At 34.2% G+C, this 20277-nt stretch overlaps 7 non-coding genes across 7 annotated transcripts; all 7 read right to left on the bottom strand.

Moving 5' to 3' along the window:
- Window positions 1–2332: 2332 nt before the first annotated feature.
- On the bottom strand, window positions 2333–2418 carry TRNAR-UCU (transfer RNA arginine (anticodon UCU)). The gene is given in 2 exon segments: window positions 2333–2368; window positions 2382–2418. It is a non-coding gene; the product is annotated as a tRNA-Arg (tRNA).
- Window positions 2419–3853: 1435 nt separating this feature from the next.
- TRNAR-UCU (transfer RNA arginine (anticodon UCU)) lies at window positions 3854–3939 on the bottom strand. Its single transcript is given in 2 exon segments — window positions 3854–3889; window positions 3903–3939. It is a non-coding gene; the product is annotated as a tRNA-Arg (tRNA).
- A 2948-nt stretch (window positions 3940–6887) lies between these two features.
- TRNAR-UCU (transfer RNA arginine (anticodon UCU)) lies at window positions 6888–6973 on the bottom strand. Its single transcript is given in 2 exon segments — window positions 6888–6923; window positions 6937–6973. It is a non-coding gene; the product is annotated as a tRNA-Arg (tRNA).
- Window positions 6974–8408: 1435 nt separating this feature from the next.
- TRNAR-UCU (transfer RNA arginine (anticodon UCU)) lies at window positions 8409–8494 on the bottom strand. The gene is given in 2 exon segments: window positions 8409–8444; window positions 8458–8494. It is a non-coding gene; the product is annotated as a tRNA-Arg (tRNA).
- A 2904-nt stretch (window positions 8495–11398) lies between these two features.
- Window positions 11399–11484, bottom strand: TRNAR-UCU (transfer RNA arginine (anticodon UCU)). The gene is given in 2 exon segments: window positions 11399–11434; window positions 11448–11484. It is a non-coding gene; the product is annotated as a tRNA-Arg (tRNA).
- A 5944-nt stretch (window positions 11485–17428) lies between these two features.
- Window positions 17429–17514, bottom strand: TRNAR-UCU (transfer RNA arginine (anticodon UCU)). Its single transcript is given in 2 exon segments — window positions 17429–17464; window positions 17478–17514. It is a non-coding gene; the product is annotated as a tRNA-Arg (tRNA).
- Window positions 17515–18949: 1435 nt separating this feature from the next.
- TRNAR-UCU (transfer RNA arginine (anticodon UCU)) lies at window positions 18950–19035 on the bottom strand. The gene is given in 2 exon segments: window positions 18950–18985; window positions 18999–19035. It is a non-coding gene; the product is annotated as a tRNA-Arg (tRNA).
- Between the last annotated feature and the right edge of the window lie 1242 nt (window positions 19036–20277).

The following is a 20277-nucleotide window of genomic DNA, read 5'->3' as shown; positions in this document are numbered from 1 at the left end:
CTTTTGCAGTTTTTCTAAGAATATCTAGGACTGTACAATAGTGGTGAAAAGTTTTCAGACTGATACCAAATTTGGCTTTCACAGTTTACTGCCTTAGATTTTATACTGGTAATTTGTGTTAACTCTAGATTATTCTGAAAAGAGATCAGATGAATTGCCCAAAATTGCAAACTCAGTTCTTACCATGAAAATTAAATTAATCGCAAAAAACTCATTTCCACTAAATTTCAGTTTCCCAAAAATGACCTGCTTGTATGATTTCCGTGGTCTCATCAGCACAGCAGAAGGTGTTTATGAGGACAAGGCAGCTGATAACACTCTGTTCTTATCTTTAAACCTATTTTTTACTTTTAAGCAAACAATTGTCCATGTTTTGCATTAATGACATAAAATTGATACCAAAAAGCCATGCAAACATTTCATCAAACTATGGATGGACTGGAGAATGCTTGCACCAAAGTTGCATTTTTTAAAGTTATAGTTGACAAATCAGCCAAAAATATCTAGAAACTCCAAATCCCGACATTAGAGATCATCAAGAAATATCTTGCAATCACATACAAATAAGAATTTTAGAAAGGTTCAAATTCAAGAAAGAATATGGTCTACTGAATACAGGTAACAGAACACCAAACACTAGACACTAGACCAAAAATATGCAATAATGAATTGTGCCCTATCTGTTATCCATTGGGTCAGTGAGCCTTCAGTGGCTGAATTGCATAGTTCAATTTTAAATGTAACTTCTAATTTGCTCTAAACGTTATTAACATTTTTCATCTTTTCAAGATGAACCGAGTTAAAGTATTAATGTCTCAAAATACGACTCTGGTGGGACTCGAACCCACAACCTTTGAATCACATCAGCTCCCTAGAAGTCCAATGCGCTATCCACAAGCCTTTTTGTTGAAGTAGGTGTTTTGTCAAATCTAGACAATATTTTCCTGATGATTAAATAACAGAAAGATTCCTGTTTTCTTTGTAACTTTGTTTTCGCCTTCTTATATGTAAAAGTAAAACTGGTCAGCAGGAAAATGCCTATGTTGTAGAAAAGAAAGATCTATTTTATATTAAAACTCCTTACATGCACTTTTTAGTCTTACATGCCAGCAGTTCATTTTAAATTACTAACAAAGGTCCCTGTTGGTAAAGTGTCACATAGAAATTCATGCAAGATAACAAAAGGGGTAGCTTTTGTTGGTTTCTAAATCTCAAGCTTTGATCTTTTTCACTTTCTCCAGATTCAATGCAGTAGCCACTGACCCTCAGGAACTTAAGCTGAGAAAAACGGATTGGAACATTAGTTTCGTTGTACGCTAATGGGCCACTGGTTTGGGAAGGAAATTAGTCAAAACAAAATAAATAATTTTATCCATGTGAAAAAACTATCAGAGAAGCTTTGTTTTAGTCCAAATAAATGCTGGGAAATTTCCTGGAGTCTCCTACTAGATATCCTGATTTTAGCAGTCAGCTATACTTTTCTTTAGATGTTTTTCCATTCCTCATTTTTTCCTTTTGCAGTTTTTCTAAGAATATCTAGGACTGTACAATAGTGGTGAAAAGTTTTCAGACTGATACCAAATTTGGCTTTCACAGTTTACTGCCTTAGATTTTATACTGGTAATTTGTGTTAACTCTAGATTATTCTGAAAAGAGATCAGATGAATTGCCCAAAATTGCAAACTCAGTTCTTACCATGAAAATTAAATTAATCGCAAAAAACTCATTTCCACTAAATTTCAGTTTCCCAAAAATGACCTGCTTGTATGATTTCCGTGGTCTCATCAGCACAGCAGAAGGTGTTTATGAGGACAAGGCAGCTGATAACACTCTGTTCTTATCTTTAAACCTATTTTTTACTTTTAAGCAAACAATTGTCCATGTTTTGCATTAATGACATAAAATTGATACCAAAAAGCCATGCAAACATTTCATCAAACTATGGATGGACTGGAATGCTTGCACCAAAGTTGCATTTTTAAAGTTATAGTTGACAAATCAGCCAAAAATATCTAGAAACTCCAAATCCCGACATTAGAGATCATCAAGAAATATCTTGCAATCACATACAAATAAGAATTTTAGAAAGGTTCAAATTCAAGAAAGAATATGGTCTACTGAATACAGGTAACAGAACACCAAACACTAGACACTAGACCAAAAATATGCAATAATGAATTGTGCCCTATCTGTTATCCATTGGGTCAGTGAGCCTTCAGTGGCTGAATTGCATAGTTAAATTTTAAATGTAACATCTAATTTGCTCTAAACGTTATTAACATTTTTCATCTTTTCAAGATCAACCGAGTTAAAGTATTAATGTCTCAAAATACGACGCTGGTGGGACTCGAACCCACAACCTTTGAATCACATCAGCTCCCTAGAAGTCCAATGCGCTATCCATTGCGCCACAGAGCCACAAGCCTTTTTGTTGAAGTAGGTGTTTTGTCAAATCTAGACAATATTTTCCTGATGATTAAATAACAGAAAGATTCCTGTTTTCTTTGTAACTTTGTTTTCGCCTTCTTATATGTAAAAGTAAAACTGGTCAGCAGGAAAATGCCTATGTTGTAGAAAAGAAAGATCTATTTTATATTAAAACTCCTTACATGCACTTTTTAGTCTTACATGCCAGCAGTTCATTTTAAATTACTAACAAAGGTCCCTGTTGGTAAAGTGTCACATAGAAATTCATGCAAGATAACAAAAGGGGTAGCTTTTGTTGGTTTCTAAATCTCAAGCTTTGATCTTTTTCACTTTCTCCAGATTCAATGCAGTAGCCACTGACCCTCAGGAACTTAAGCTGAGAAAAACGGATTGGAACATTAGTTTCGTTGTACGCTAATGGGCCACTGGTTTGGGAAGGAAATTAGTCAAAACAAAATAAATAATTTTATCCATGTGAAAAAACTATCAGAGAAGCTTTGTTTTAGTCCAAATAAATGCTGGGAAATTTCCTGGAGTCTCCTACTAGATATCCTGATTTTAGCAGTCAGCTATACTTTTCTTTAGATGTTTTTCCATTCCTCATTTTTTCCTTTTGCAGTTTTTCTAAGAATATCTAGGACTGTACAATAGTGGTGAAAAGTTTTCAGACTGATACCAAATTTGGCTTTCACAGTTTACTGCCTTAGATTTTATACTGGTAATTTGTGTTAACTCTAGATTATTCTGAAAAGAGATCAGATGAATTGCCCAAAATTGCAAACTCAGTTCTTACCATGAAAATTAAATTAATCGCAAAAAACTCATTTCCACTAAATTTCAGTTTCCCAAAAATGACCTGCTTGTATGATTTCCGTGGTCTCATCAGCACAGCAGAAGGTGTTTATGAGGACAAGGCAGCTGATAACACTCTGTTCTTATCTTTAAACCTATTTTTTACTTTTAAGCAAACAATTGTCCATGTTTTGCATTAATGACATAAAATTGATACCAAAAAGCCATGCAAACATTTCATCAAACTATGGATGGACTGGAGAATGCTTGCACCAAAGTTGCATTTTTTAAAGTTATAGTTGACATATCAGCCAAAAATATCTAGAAACTCCAAATCCCGACATTAGAGATCATCAAGAAATATCTTGCAATCACATACAAATAAGAATTTTAGAAAGGTTCAAATTCAAGAAAGAATATGGTCTACTGAATACAGGTAACAGAACACCAAACACTAGACCAAAAATATGCAATAATGAATTGTGCCCTATCTGTTATCCATTGGGTCAGTGAGCCTTCAGTGGCTGAATTGCATAGTTCAATTTTAAATGTAACATCTAATTTGCTCTAAACGTTATTAACATTTTTCATCTTTTCAAGATCAACCGAGTTAAAGTATTAATGTCTCAAAATACGACTCTGGTGGGACTCGAACCCACAACCTTTGAATCACATCAGCTCCCTAGAAGTCCAATGCACTATCCATTGCGCCACAGAGCCACGATCATTTTTGTTGAAGTAGGTGTTTTGTCAAATCTAGACAATATTTTCCTGATGATTAAATAACAGAAAGATTCCTGTTTTCTTTGTAACTTTGTTTTCGCCTTCTTATATGTAAAAGTAAAACTGGTCAGCAGGAAAATGCCTATGTTGTAGAAAAGAAAGATCTATTTTATATTAAAACTCCTTACATGCACTTTTTAGTCTTACATGCCAGCAGTTCATTTTAAATTACTAACAAAGGTACCTGTTGGTAAAGTGTCACATAGAAATTCATGCAAGATAAGAAAAGGGGTAGCTTTTGTTGGTTTCTAAATCTCAAGCTTTGATCTTTTTCACTTTCTACAGATTCAATGCAGTAGCCACTGACCCTCAGGAACTTAAGCTGAGAAAAACGGATTGGAACATCAGTTTCGTTGTACGCTAATGTGCCACTGGTTTGGGAAGGAAATTAGTCAAAACAAAAGAAATAATTTTATCCATGTGAAAAAAACTATCAGAGAAGATTTGTTTTAGTCCAAGTAAATGCTGGGAAATTTCCTGGAGTCTCCTACTAGATATTCTGAATTTAGCAGTCAGCTATACTTTTCTTTAGATGTTTTTCCATTCCTCATTTTTTCCTTTTGCAGTTTTTCTAAGAATATCTAGGACTGTACAATAGTGGTGAAAAGTTTTCAGACTGATACCAAATTTGGCTTTCACAGTTTACTGCCTTAGATTTTATACTGGTAATTTGTGTTAACTCTAGATTATTCTGAAAAGAGATCAGATGAATTGCCCAAAATTGCAAACTCAGTTCTTACCATGAAAATTAAATTAATCGCAAAAAACTCATTTCCACTAAATTTCAGTTTCCCAAAAATGACCTGCTTGTATGATTTCAGTGGTCTCATCAGCACAGCAGAAGGTGTTTATGAGGACAAGGCAGCTGATAACACTCTGTTCTTATCTTTAAACCTATTTTTTACTTTTAAGCAAACAATTGTCCATGTTTTGCATTAATGACATAAAATTGATACCAAAAAGCCATGCAAACATTTCATCAAACTATGGATGGACTGGAGAATGCTTGCACCAAAGTTGCATTTTTTAAAGTTATAGTTGACAAATCAGCCAAAAATATCTAGAAACTCCAAATCCCGACATTAGAGATCATCAAGAAATATCTTGCAATCACATACAAATAAGAATATTAGAAAGGTTCAAATTCAAGAAAGAATATGGTCTACTGAATACAGGTAACAGAACACCAAACACTAGACACCAGACCAAAAATATGCAATAATGAATTGTGCCCTATCTGTTATCCATTGGGTCAGTGAGCCTTCAGTGGCTGAATTGCATAGTTCAATTTTAAATGTAACATCTAATTTGCTCTAAACGTTATTAACATTTTTCATCTTTTCAAGATCAACCGAGTTAAAGTATTAATGTCTCAAAATACGACTCTGGTGGGACTCGAACCCACAACCTAGAAGTCGAATGCGCTATCCATTGCGCCACAGAGCCACAAGCCTTTTTGTTGAAGTAGGTGTTTTGTCAAATCTAGACAATATTTTCCTGATGATTAAATAACAGAAAGATTCCTGTTTTCTTTGTAACTTTGTTTTCGCCTTCTTATATGTAAAAGTAAAACTGGTCAGCAGGAAAATGCCTATGTTGTAGAAAAGAAAGATCTATTTTATATTAAAACTCCTTACATGCACTTTTTAGTCTTACATGCCAGCAGTTCATTTTAAATTACTAACAAAGGTCCCTGTTGGTAAAGTGTCACATAGAAATTCATGCAAGATAACAAAAGGGGTAGCTTTTGTTGGTTTCTAAATCTCAAGCTTTGATCTTTTTCACTTTCTCCAGATTCAATGCAGTAGCCACTGACCCTCAGGAACTTAAGCTGAGAAAAACGGATTGGAACATTAGTTTCGTTGTACGCTAATGGGCCACTGGTTTGGGAAGGAAATTAGTCAAAACAAAATAAATAATTTTATCCATGTGAAAAAACTATCAGAGAAGCTTTGTTTTAGTCCAAATAAATGCTGGGAAATTTCCTGGAGTCTCCTACTAGATATCCTGATTTTAGCAGTCAGCTATACTTTTCTTTAGATGTTTTTCCATTCCTCATTTTTTCCTTTTGCAGTTTTTCTAAGAATATCTAGGACTGTACAATAGTGGTGAAAAGTTTTCAGACTGATACCAAATTTGGCTTTCACAGTTTACTGCCTTAGATTTTATACTGGTAATTTGTGTTAACTCTAGATTATTCTGAAAAGAGATCAGATGAATTGCCCAAAATTGCAAACTCAGTTCTTACCATGAAAATTAAATTAATCGCAAAAAACTCATTTCCACTAAATTTCAGTTTCCCAAAAATGACCTGCTTGTATGATTTCCGTGGTCTCATCAGCACAGCAGAAGGTGTTTATGAGGACAAGGCAGCTGATAACACTCTGTTCTTATCTTTAAACCTATTTTTTACTTTTAAGCAAACAATTGTCCATGTTTTGCATTAATGACATAAAATTGATACCAAAAAGCCATGCAAACATTTCATCAAACTATGGATGGACTGGAATGCTTGCACCAAAGTTGCATTTTTAAAGTTATAGTTGACAAATCAGCCAAAAATATCTAGAAACTCCAAATCCCGACATTAGAGATCATCAAGAAATATCTTGCAATCACATACAAATAAGAATTTTAGAAAGGTTCAAATTCAAGAAAGAATATGGTCTACTGAATACAGGTAACAGAACACCAAACACTAGACACTAGACCAAAAATATGCAATAATGAATTGTGCCCTATCTGTTATCCATTGGGTCAGTGAGCCTTCAGTGGCTGAATTGCATAGTTAAATTTTAAATGTAACATCTAATTTGCTCTAAACGTTATTAACATTTTTCATCTTTTCAAGATCAACCGAGTTAAAGTATTAATGTCTCAAAATACGACGCTGGTGGGACTCGAACCCACAACCTTTGAATCACATCAGCTCCCTAGAAGTCCAATGCGCTATCCATTGCGCCACAGAGCCACAAGCCTTTTTGTTGAAGTAGGTGTTTTGTCAAATCTAGACAATATTTTCCTGATGATTAAATAACAGAAAGATTCCTGTTTTCTTTGTAACTTTGTTTTCGCCTTCTTATATGTAAAAGTAAAACTGGTCAGCAGGAAAATGCCTATGTTGTAGAAAAGAAAGATCTATTTTATATTAAAACTCCTTACATGCACTTTTTAGTCTTACATGCCAGCAGTTCATTTTAAATTACTAACAAAGGTCCCTGTTGGTAAAGTGTCACATAGAAATTCATGCAAGATAACAAAAGGGGTAGCTTTTGTTGGTTTCTAAATCTCAAGCTTTGATCTTTTTCACTTTCTCCAGATTCAATGCAGTAGCCACTGACCCTCAGGAACTTAAGCTGAGAAAAACGGATTGGAACATTAGTTTCGTTGTACGCTAATGGGCCACTGGTTTGGGAAGGAAATTAGTCAAAACAAAATAAATAATTTTATCCATGTGAAAAAACTATCAGAGAAGCTTTGTTTTAGTCCAAATAAATGCTGGGAAATTTCCTGGAGTCTCCTACTAGATATCCTGATTTTAGCAGTCAGCTATACTTTTCTTTAGATGTTTTTCCATTCCTCATTTTTTCCTTTTGCAGTTTTTCTAAGAATATCTAGGACTGTACAATAGTGGTGAAAAGTTTTCAGACTGATACCAAATTTGGCTTTCACAGTTTACTGCCTTAGATTTTATACTGGTAATTTGTGTTAACTCTAGATTATTCTGAAAAGAGATCAGATGAATTGCCCAAAATTGCAAACTCAGTTCTTACCATGAAAATTAAATTAATCGCAAAAAACTCATTTCCACTAAATTTCAGTTTCCCAAAAATGACCTGCTTGTATGATTTCCGTGGTCTCATCAGCACAGCAGAAGGTGTTTATGAGGACAAGGCAGCTGATAACACTCTGTTCTTATCTTTAAACCTATTTTTTACTTTTAAGCAAACAATTGTCCATGTTTTGCATTAATGACATAAAATTGATACCAAAAAGCCATGCAAACATTTCATCAAACTATGGATGGACTGGAGAATGCTTGCACCAAAGTTGCATTTTTTAAAGTTATAGTTGACATATCAGCCAAAAATATCTAGAAACTCCAAATCCCGACATTAGAGATCATCAAGAAATATCTTGCAATCACATACAAATAAGAATTTTAGAAAGGTTCAAATTCAAGAAAGAATATGGTCTACTGAATACAGGTAACAGAACACCAAACACTAGACCAAAAATATGCAATAATGAATTGTGCCCTATCTGTTATCCATTGGGTCAGTGAGCCTTCAGTGGCTGAATTGCATAGTTCAATTTTAAATGTAACATCTAATTTGCTCTAAACGTTATTAACATTTTTCATCTTTTCAAGATCAACCGAGTTAAAGTATTAATGTCTCAAAATACGACTCTGGTGGGACTCGAACCCACAACCTTTGAATCACATCAGCTCCCTAGAAGTCCAATGCACTATCCATTGCGCCACAGAGCCACGATCATTTTTGTTGAAGTAGGTGTTTTGTCAAATCTAGACAATATTTTCCTGATGATTAAATAACAGAAAGATTCCTGTTTTCTTTGTAACTTTGTTTTCGCCTTCTTATATGTAAAAGTAAAACTGGTCAGCAGGAAAATGCCTATGTTGTAGAAAAGAAAGATCTATTTTATATTAAAACTCCTTACATGCACTTTTTAGTCTTACATGCCAGCAGTTCATTTTAAATTACTAACAAAGGTACCTGTTGGTAAAGTGTCACATAGAAATTCATGCAAGATAAGAAAAGGGGTAGCTTTTGTTGGTTTCTAAATCTCAAGCTTTGATCTTTTTCACTTTCTACAGATTCAATGCAGTAGCCACTGACCCTCAGGAACTTAAGCTGAGAAAAACGGATTGGAACATCAGTTTCGTTGTACGCTAATGTGCCACTGGTTTGGGAAGGAAATTAGTCAAAACAAAAGAAATAATTTTATCCATGTGAAAAAAACTATCAGAGAAGATTTGTTTTAGTCCAAGTAAATGCTGGGAAATTTCCTGGAGTCTCCTACTAGATATTCTGAATTTAGCAGTCAGCTATACTTTTCTTTAGATGTTTTTCCATTCCTCATTTTTTCCTTTTGCAGTTTTTCTAAGAATATCTAGGACTGTACAATAGTGGTGAAAAGTTTTCAGACTGATACCAAATTTGGCTTTCACAGTTTACTGCCTTAGATTTTATACTGGTAATTTGTGTTAACTCTAGATTATTCTGAAAAGAGATCAGATGAATTGCCCAAAATTGCAAACTCAGTTCTTACCATGAAAATTAAATTAATCGCAAAAAACTCATTTCCACTAAATTTCAGTTTCCCAAAAATGACCTGCTTGTATGATTTCAGTGGTCTCATCAGCACAGCAGAAGGTGTTTATGAGGACAAGGCAGCTGATAACACTCTGTTCTTATCTTTAAACCTATTTTTTACTTTTAAGCAAACAATTGTCCATGTTTTGCATTAATGACATAAAATTGATACCAAAAAGCCATGCAAACATTTCATCAAACTATGGATGGACTGGAGAATGCTTGCACCAAAGTTGCATTTTTTAAAGTTATAGTTGACAAATCAGCCAAAAATATCTAGAAACTCCAAATCCCGACATTAGAGATCATCAAGAAATATCTTGCAATCACATACAAATAAGAATATTAGAAAGGTTCAAATTCAAGAAAGAATATGGTCTACTGAATACAGGTAACAGAACACCAAACACTAGACACCAGACCAAAAATATGCAATAATGAATTGTGCCCTATCTGTTATCCATTGGGTCAGTGAGCCTTCAGTGGCTGAATTGCATAGTTCAATTTTAAATGTAACATCTAATTTGCTCTAAACGTTATTAACATTTTTCATCTTTTCAAGATCAACCGAGTTAAAGTATTAATGTCTCAAAATACGACTCTGGTGGGACTCGAACCCACAACCTAGAAGTCGAATGCGCTATCCATTGCGCCACAGAGCCACAAGCCTTTTTGTTGAAGTAGGTGTTTTGTCAAATCTAGACAATATTTTCCTGATGATTAAATAACAGAAAGATTCCTGTTTTCTTTGTAACTTTGTTTTCGCCTTCTTATATGTAAAAGTAAAACTGGTCAGCAGGAAAATGCCTATGTTGTAGAAAAGAAAGATCTATTTTATATTAAAACTCCTTACATGCACTTTTTAGTCTTACATGCCAGCAGTTCATTTTAAATTACTAACAAAGGTCCCTGTTGGTAAAGTGTCACATAGAAATTCATGCAAGATAACAAAAGGGGTAGCTTTTGTTGGTTTCTAAATCTCAAGCTTTGATCTTTTTCACTTTCTCCAGATTCAATGCAGTAGCCACTGACCCTCAGGAACTTAAGCTGAGAAAAACGGATTGGAACATTAGTTTCGTTGTACGCTAATGGGCCACTGGTTTGGGAAGGAAATTAGTCAAAACAAAATAAATAATTTTATCCATGTGAAAAAACTATCAGAGAAGCTTTGTTTTAGTCCAAATAAATGCTGGGAAATTTCCTGGAGTCTCCTACTAGATATCCTGATTTTAGCAGTCAGCTATACTTTTCTTTAGATGTTTTTCCATTCCTCATTTTTTCCTTTTGCAGTTTTTCTAAGAATATCTAGGACTGTACAATAGTGGTGAAAAGTTTTCAGACTGATACCAAATTTGGCTTTCACAGTTTACTGCCTTAGATTTTATACTGGTAATTTGTGTTAACTCTAGATTATTCTGAAAAGAGATCAGATGAATTGCCCAAAATTGCAAACTCAGTTCTTACCATGAAAATTAAATTAATCGCAAAAAACTCATTTCCACTAAATTTCAGTTTCCCAAAAATGACCTGCTTGTATGATTTCCGTGGTCTCATCAGCACAGCAGAAGGTGTTTATGAGGACAAGGCAGCTGATAACACTCTGTTCTTATATTTAAACCTATTTTTTACTTTTAAGCAAACAATTGTCCATGTTTTGCATTAATGACATAAAATTGATACCAAAAAGCCATGCAAACATTTCATCAAACTATGGATGGACTGGAGAATGCTTGCACCAAAGTTGCATTTTTTAAAGTTATAGTTGACAAATCAGCCAAAAATATCTAGAAACTCCAAATCCCGACATTAGAGATCATCAAGAAATATCTTGCAATCACATACAAATAAGAATTTTAGAAAGGTTCAAATTCAAGAAAGAATATGGTCTACTGAATACAGGTAACAGAACACCAAACACTAGACCAAAAATATGCAATAATGAATTGTGCCCTATCTGTTATCCATTGTGTCAATGAGCCTTCAGTGGCTGAATTGCATATTGCATATTGTTCATCTTTTCAAGATGAACCGAGTTAAAGTATTAATGTCTCAAAATATGACTCTGGTGGGACTCGAACCCACAACTTTTGAATCACATCAGCTCCCTAGAAGTCCAATGCGCTATCCATTGCGCCACAGAGCCACAAGCCTTTTTGTTGAAGTAGGTGTTTTGTCAAATCTAGACAATATTTTCCTGATGATTAAATAACAGAAAGATTCCTGTTTTCTTTGTAACTTTGTTTTCGCCTTCTTATATGTAAAAGTAAAACTGGTCAGCAGGAAAATGCCTATGTTGTAGAAAAGAAAGATCTATTTTATATTAAAACTCCTTACATGCACTTTTTAGTCTTACATGCCAGCAGTTCATTTAAATTACTAACAAAGGTCCCTGTTGGTAAAGTGTCACATAGAAATTCATGCAAGATAACAAAAGGGGTAGCTTTTGTTGGTTTCTAAATCTCAAGCTTTGATCTTTTTCACTTTCTACAGATTCAATGCAGTAGCCACTGACCCTCAGGAACTTAAGCTGAGAAAAACGGATTGGAACATTAGTTTCGTTGTACGCTAATGGGCCACTGGTTTGGGAAGGAAATTAGTCAAAACAAAATAAATAATTTTATCCATGTGAAAAAACTATCAGAGAAGCTTTGTTTTAGTCCAAATAAATGCTGGGAAATTTCCTGGAGTCTCCTACTAGATATCCTGATTTTAGCAGTCAGCTATACTTTTCTTTAGATGTTTTTCCATTCCTCATTTTTTCCTTTTGCAGTTTTTCTAAGAATATCTAGGACTGTACAATAGTGGTGAAAAGTTTTCAGACTGATACCAAATTTGGCTTTCACAGTTTACTGCCTTAGATTTTATACTGGTAATTTGTGTTAACTCTAGATTATTCTGAAAAGAGATCAGATGAATTGCCCAAAATTGCAAACTCAGTTCTTACCATGAAAATTAAATTAATCGCAAAAAACTCATTTCCACTAAATTTCAGCTTCCCAAAAATGACCTGCTTGTATGATTTCCGTGGTCTCATCAGCACAGCAGAAGGTGTTTATGAGGACAAGGCAGCTGATAACACTCTGTTCTTATCTTTAAACCTATTTTTTACTTTTAAGCAAACAATTGTCCATGTTTTGCATTAATGACATAAAATTGATACCAAAAAGCCATGCAAACATTTCATCAAACTATGGATGGACTGGAGAATGCTTGCACCAAAGTTGCATTTTTTAAAGTTATAGTTGACATATCAGCCAAAAATATCTAGAAACTCCAAATCCCGACATTAGAGATCATCAAGAAATATCTTGCAATCACATACAAATAAGAATTTTAGAAAGGTTCAAATTCAAGAAAGAATATGGTCTACTGAATACAGGTAACAGAACACCAAACACTAGACCAAAAATATGCAATAATGAATTGTGCCCTATCTGTTATCCATTGGGTCAGTGAGCCTTCAGTGGCTGAATTGCATAGTTCAATTTTAAATGTAACATCTAATTTGCTCTAAACGTTATTAACATTTTTCCTCTTTTCAAGATCAACCGAGTTAAAGTATTAATGTCTCAAAATACGACTCTGGTGGGACTCGAACCCACAACCTAGAAGTCCAATGCGCTATCCATTGCGCCACAGAGCCACAAGCCTTTTTGTTGAAGTAGGTGTTTTGTCAAATCTAGACAATATTTTCCTGATGATTAAATAACAGAAAGATTCCTGTTTTCTTTGTAACTTTGTTTTCGCCTTCTTATATGTAAAAGTAAAACTGGTCAGCAGGAAAATGCCTATGTTGTAGAAAAGAAAGATCTATTTTATATTAAAACTCCTTACATGCACTTTTTAGTCTTACATGCCAGCAGTTCATTTTAAATTACTAACAAAGGTCCCTGTTGGTAAAGTGTCACATAGAAATTCATGCAAGATAACAAAAGGGGTAGCTTTTGTTGGTTTCTAAATCTCAAGCTTTGATCTTTTCCACTTTCTCCAGATTCAATGCAGTAGCCACTGACCCTCAGGAACTTAAGCTGAGAAAAACGGATTGGAACATTAGTTTCGTTGTACGCTAATGGGCCACTGGTTTGGGAAGGAAATTAGTCAAAACAAAATAAATAATTTTATCCATGTGAAAAAACTATCAGAGAAGCTTTGTTTTAGTCCAAATAAATGCTGGGAAATTTCCTGGAGTCTCCTACTAGATATCCTGATTTTAGCAGTCAGCTATACTTTTCTTTAGATGTTTTTCCATTCCTCATTTTTTCCTTTTGCAGGTTTTCTAAGAATATCTAGGACTGTACAATAGTGGTGAAAAGTTTTCAGACTGATACCAAATTTGGCTTTCACAGTTTACTGCCTTAGATTTTATACTGGTAATTTGTGTTAACTCTAGATTATTCTGAAAAGAGATCAGATGAATTGCCCAAAATTGCAAACTCAGTTCTTACCATGAAAATTAAATTAATCGCAAAAAACTCATTTCCACTAAATTTCAGTTTCCCAAAAATGACCTGCTTGTATGATTTCCGTGGTCTCATCAGCACAGCAGAAGGTGTTTATGAGGACAAGGCAGCTGATAACACTCTGTTCTTATATTTAAACCTATTTTTTACTTTTAAGCAAACAATTGTCCATGTTTTGCATTAATGACATAAAATTGATACCAAAAAGCCATGCAAACATTTCATCAAACTATGGATGGACTGGAGAATGCTTGCACCAAAGTTGCATTTTTTAAAGTTATAGTTGACAAATCAGCCAAAAATATCTAGAAACTCCAAATCCCGACATTAGAGATCATCAAGAAATATCTTGCAATCACATACAAATAAGAATTATAGAAAGGTTCAAATTCAAGAAAGAATATGGTCTACTGAATACAGGTAACAGAACACCAAACACTAGACACTAGACCAAAAATATGCAATAATGAATTGTGCCCTATCTGTTATCCATTGGGTCAGTGAGCCTTCAGTGGCTGAATTGCATAGTTCAATTTTAAATGTAACTTCTAATTTGCTCTAAACGTTATTAACATTTTTCATCTTTTCAAGATCAACCGAGTTAAAGTATTAATGTCTCAAAATACGACTCTGGTGGGACTCGAACCCACAACCTAGAAGTCGAATGCGCTATCCATTGCGCCACAGAGCCACAAGCCTTTTTGTTGAAGTAGGTGTTTTGTCAAATCTAGACAATATTTTCCTGATGATTAAATAACAGAAAGATTCCTGTTTTCTTTGTAACTTTGTTTTCGCCTTCTTATATGTAAAAGTAAAACTGGTCAGCAGGAAAATGCCTATGTTGTAGAAAAGAAAGATCTATTTTATATTAAAACTCCTTACATGCACTTTTTAGTCTTACATGCCAGCAGTTCATTTTAAATTACTAACAAAGGTCCCTGTTGGTAAAGTGTCACATAGAAATTCATGCAAGATAACAAAAGGGGTAGCTTTTGTTGGTTTCTAAATCTCAAGCTTTGATCTTTTCCACTTTCTCCAGATTCAATGCAGTAGCCACTGACCCTCAGGAACTTAAGCTGAGAAAAACGGATTGGAACATTAGTTTCGTTGTACGCTAATGGGCCACTGGTTTGGGAAGGAAATTAGTCAAAACAAAATAAATAATTTTATCCATGTGAAAAAACTATCAGAGAAGCTTTGTTTTAGTCCAAATAAATGCTGGGAAATTTCCTGGAGTCTCCTACTAGATATCCTGATTTTAGCAGTCAGCTATACTTTTCTTTAGATGTTTTTCCATTCCTCATTTTTTCCTTTTGCAGTTTTTCTAAGAATATCTAGGACTGTACAATAGTGGTGAAAAGTTTTCAGACTGATACCAAATTTGGCTTTCACAGTTTACTGCCTTAGATTTTATACTGGTAATTTGTGTTAACTCTAGATTATTCTGAAAAGAGATCAGATGAATTGCCCAAAATTGCAAACTCAGTTCTTACCATGAAAATTAAATTAATCGCAAAAAACTCATTTCCACTAAATTTCAGTTTCCCAAAAATGACCTGCTTGTATGATTTCTGTGGTCTCATCAGCACAGCAGAAGGTGTTTATGAGGACAAGGCAGCTGATAACACTCTGTTCTTATCTTTAAACCTATTTTTTACTTTTAAGCAAACAATTGTCCATGTTTTGCATTAATGACATAAAATTGATACCAAAAAGCCATGCAAACATTTCATCAAACTATGGATGGACTGGAGAATGCTTGCACCAAAGTTGCATTTTTTAAAGTTATAGTTGACAAATCAGCCAAAAATATCTAGAAACTCCAAATCCCGACATTAGAGATCATCAAGAAATATCTTGCAATCACATACAAATAAGAATTTTAGAAAGGTTCAAATTCAAGAAAGAATATGGTCTACTGAATACAGGTAACAGAACACCAAACACTAGACCAAAAATATGCAATAATGAATTGTGCCCTATCTGTTATCCATTGGGTCAGTGAGCCTTCAGTGGCTGAATTGCATAGTTCAATTTTAAATGTAACATCTAATTTGCTCTAAACGTTATTAACATTTTTCCTCTTTTCAAGATCAACCGAGTTAAAGTATTAATGTCTCAAAATACGACTCTGGTGGGACTCGAACCCACAACCTAGAAGTCCAATGCGCTATCCATTGCGCCACAGAGCCACAAGCCTTTTTGTTGAAGTAGGTGTTTTGTCAAATCTAGACAATATTTTCCTGATGATTAAATAACAGAAAGATTCCTGTTTTCTTTGTAACTTTGTTTTCGCCTTCTTATATGTAAAAGTAAAACTGGTCAGCAGGAAAATGCCTATGTTGTAGAAAAGAAAGATCTATTTTATATTAAAACTCCTTACATGCACTTTTTAGTCTTACATGCCAGCAGTTCATTTTAAATTACTAACAAAGGTCCCTGTTGGTAAAGTGTCACATAGAAATTCATGCAAGATAACAAAAGGGGTAGCTTTTGTTGGTTTCTAAATCTCAAGCTTTGATCTTTTTCACTTTCTCCAGATTCAATGCAATAGCCACTGACCCTCAGGAACTTAAGCTGAGAAAAACGGATTGGAACATTAGTTTCGTTGTACGCTAATGGGCCACTGGTTTGGGAAGGAAATTAGTCAAAACAAAATAAATAATTTTATCCATGTGAAAAAACTATCAGAGAAGCTTTGTTTTAGTCCAAATAAATGCTGGGAAATTTCCTGGAGTCTCCTACTAGATATCCTGATTTTAGCAGTCAGCTATACTTTTCTTTAGATGTTTTTCCATTCCTCATTTTTTCCTTTTGCAGTTTTTCTAAGAATATCTAGGACTGTACAATAGTGGTGAAAAGTTTTCAGACTGATACCAAATTTGGCTTTCACAGTTTACTGCCTTAGATTTTATACTGGTAATTTGTGTTAACTCTAGATTATTCTGAAAAGAGATCAGATGAATTGCCCAAAATTGCAAACTCAGTTCTTACCATGAAAATTAAATTAATCGCAAAAAACTCATTTCCACTAAATTTCAGTTTCCCAAAAATGACCTGCTTGTATGATTTCCGTGGTCTCATCAGCACAGCAGAAGGTGTTTATGAGGACAAGGCAGCTGATAACACTCTGTTCTTATCTTTAAACCTATTTTTTACTTTTAAGCAAACAATTGTCCATGTTTTGCATTAATGACATAAAATTGATACCAAAAAGCCATGCAAACATTTCATCAAACTATGGATGGACTGGAGAATGCTTGCACCAAAGTTGCATTTTTTAAAGTTATAGTTGACAAATCAGCCAAAAATATCTAGAAACTCCAAATCCCGACATTAGAGATCATCAAGAAATATCTTGCAATCACATACAAATAAGAATTTTAGAAAGGTTCAAATTCAAGAAAGAATATGGTCTACTGAATACAGGTAACAGAACACCAAACACTAGACCAAAAATATGCAATAATGAATTGTGCCCTATCTGTTATCCATTGGGTCAGTGAGCCTTCAGTGGCTGAATTGCATAGTTCAATTTTAAATGTAACATCTAATTTGCTCTAAACGTTATTAACATTTTTCATCTTTTCAAGATCAACCGAGTTAAAGTATTAATGTCTCAAAATACGACGCTGGTGGGACTCGAACCCACAACCTTTGAATCACATCAGCTCCCTAGAAGTCCAATGCGCTATCCATTGCGCCACAGAGCCACAAGCCTTTTTGTTGAAGTAGGTGTTTTGTCAAATCTAGACAATATTTTCCTGATGATTAAATAACAGAAAGATTCCTGTTTTCTTTGTAACTTTGTTTTCGCCTTCTTATATGTAAAAGTAAAACTGGTCAGCAGGAAAATGCCTATGTTGTAGAAAAGAAAGATCTATTTTATATTAAAACTCCTTACATGCACTTTTTAGTCTTACATGCCAGCAGTTCATTTTAAATTACTAACAAAGGTCCCTGTTGGTAAAGTGTCACATAGAAATTCATGCAAGATAACAAAAGGGGTAGCTTTTGTTGGTTTCTAAATCTCAAGCTTTGATCTTTTTCACTTTCTCCAGATTCAATGCAGTAGCCACTGACCCTCAGGAACTTAAGCTGAGAAAAACGGATTGGAACATTAGTTTCGTTGTACGCTAATGGGCCACTGGTTTGGGAAGGAAATTAGTCAAAACAAAATAAATAATTTTATCCATGTGAAAAAACTATCAGAGAAGCTTTGTTTTAGTCCAAATAAATGCTGGGAAATTTCCTGGAGTCTCCTACTAGATATCCTGATTTTAGCAGTCAGCTATACTTTTCTTTAGATGTTTTTCCATTCCTCATTTTTTCCTTTTGCAGTTTTTCTAAGAATATCTAGGACTGTACAATAGTGGTGAAAAGTTTTCAGACTGATACCAAATTTGGCTTTCACAGTTTACTGCCTTAGATTTTATACTGGTAATTTGTGTTAACTCTAGATTATTCTGAAAAGAGATCAGATGAATTGCCCAAAATTGCAAACTCAGTTCTTACCATGAAAATTAAATTAATCGCAAAAAACTCATTTCCACTAAATTTCAGTTTCCCAAAAATGACCTGCTTGTATGATTTCCGTGGTCTCATCAGCACAGCAGAAGGTGTTTATGAGGACAAGGCAGCTGATAACACTCTGTTCTTATCTTTAAACCTATTTTTTACTTTTAAGCAAACTATTGTCCATGTTTTGCATTAATGACATAAAATTGATACCAAAAAGCCATGCAAACATTTCATCAAACTATGGATGGACTGGAGAATGCTTGCACCAAAGTTGCATTTTTTAAAGTTATAGTTGACAAATCAGCCAAAAATATCTAGAAACTCCAAATCCCGACATTAGAGATCATCAAGAAATATCTTGCAATCACATACAAATAAGAATTTTAGAAAGGTTCAAATTCAAGAAAGAATATGGTCTACTGAATACAGGTAACAGAACACCAAACACTAGACCAAAAATATGCAATAATGAATTGTGCCCTATCTGTTATCCATTGGGTCAGTGAGCCTTCAGTGGCTGAATTGCATAGTTCAATTTTAAATGTAACATCTAATTTGCTCTAAACGTTATTAACATTTTTCATCTTTTCAAGATCAACCGAGTTAAAGTATTAATGTCTCAAAATACGACGCTGGTGGGACTCGAACCCACAACCTTTGAATCACATCAGCTCCCTAGAAGTCCAATGCGCTATCCATTGCGCCACAGAGCCACAAGCCTTTTTGTTGAAGTAGGTGTTTTGTCAAATCTAGACAATATTTTCCTGATGATTAAATAACAGAAAGATTCCTGTTTTCTTTGTAACTTTGTTTTCGCCTTCTTATATGTAAAAGTAAAACTGGTCAGCAGGAAAATGCCTATGTTGTAGAAAAGAAAGATCTATTTTATATTAAAACTCCTTACATGCACTTTTTAGTCTTACATACCAGCAGTTCATTTTAAATTACTAACAAAGGTCCCTGTTGGTAAAGTGTCACATAGAAATTCATGCAAGATAACAAAAGGGGTAGCTTTTGTTGGTTTCTAAATCTCAAGCTTTGATCTTTTTCACTTTCTCCAGATTCAATGTAGTAGCCACTGACCCTCAGGAACTTAAGCTGAGAAAAACGGATTGGAACATTAGTTTCGTTGTACGCTAATGGGCCACTGGTTTGGGAAGGAAATTAGTCAAAACAAAATAAATAATTTTATCCATGTGAAAAAACTATCAGAGAAGCTTTGTTTTAGTCCAAATAAATGCTGGGAAATTTCCTGGAGTCTCCTACTAGATATCCTGATTTTAGCAGTCAGCTATACTTTTCTTTAGATGTTTTTCCATTCCTCATTTTTTCCTTTTGCAGTTTTTCTAAGAATATCTAGGACTGTACAATAGTGGTGAAAAGTTTTCAGACTGATACCAAATTTGGCTTTCACAGTTTACTGCCTTAGATTTTATACTGGTAATTTGTGTTAACTCTAGATTATTCTGAAAAGAGATCAGATGAATTGCCCAAAATTGCAAACTCAGTTCTTACCATGAAAATTAAATTAATCGCAAAAAACTCATTTCCACTAAATTTCAGTTTCCCAAAAATGACCTGCTTGTATGATTTCCGTGGTCTCATCAGCACAGCAGAAGGTGTTTATGAGGACAAGGCAGCTGATAACACTCTGTTCTTATCTTTAAACCTATTTTTTACTTTTAAGCAAACTATTGTCCATGTTTTGCATTAATGACATAAAATTGATACCAAAAAGCCATGCAAACATTTCATCAAACTATGGATGGACTGGAGAATGCTTGCACCAAAGTTGCATTTTTTAAAGTTATAGTTGACAAATCAGCCAAAAATATCTAGAAACTCCAAATCCCGACATTAGAGATCATCAAGAAATATCTTGCAATCACATACAAATAAGAATTTTAGAAAGGTTCAAATTCAAGAAAGAATATGGTCTACTGAATACAGGTAAC

The sequence above is a fragment of the Dendrobates tinctorius genome, unplaced genomic scaffold (genome assembly GCF_039654945.1).
Source record: "Dendrobates tinctorius isolate UK_male_01 unplaced genomic scaffold, ASM3965494v1 ptg000011l, whole genome shotgun sequence".
In the NCBI taxonomy this organism is placed as follows: Eukaryota; Metazoa; Chordata; class Amphibia; order Anura; family Dendrobatidae; genus Dendrobates; species Dendrobates tinctorius.
Note: the sequence above shows the minus strand (reverse complement) of the source record. Positions and strands in the feature narration are given on the sequence as shown.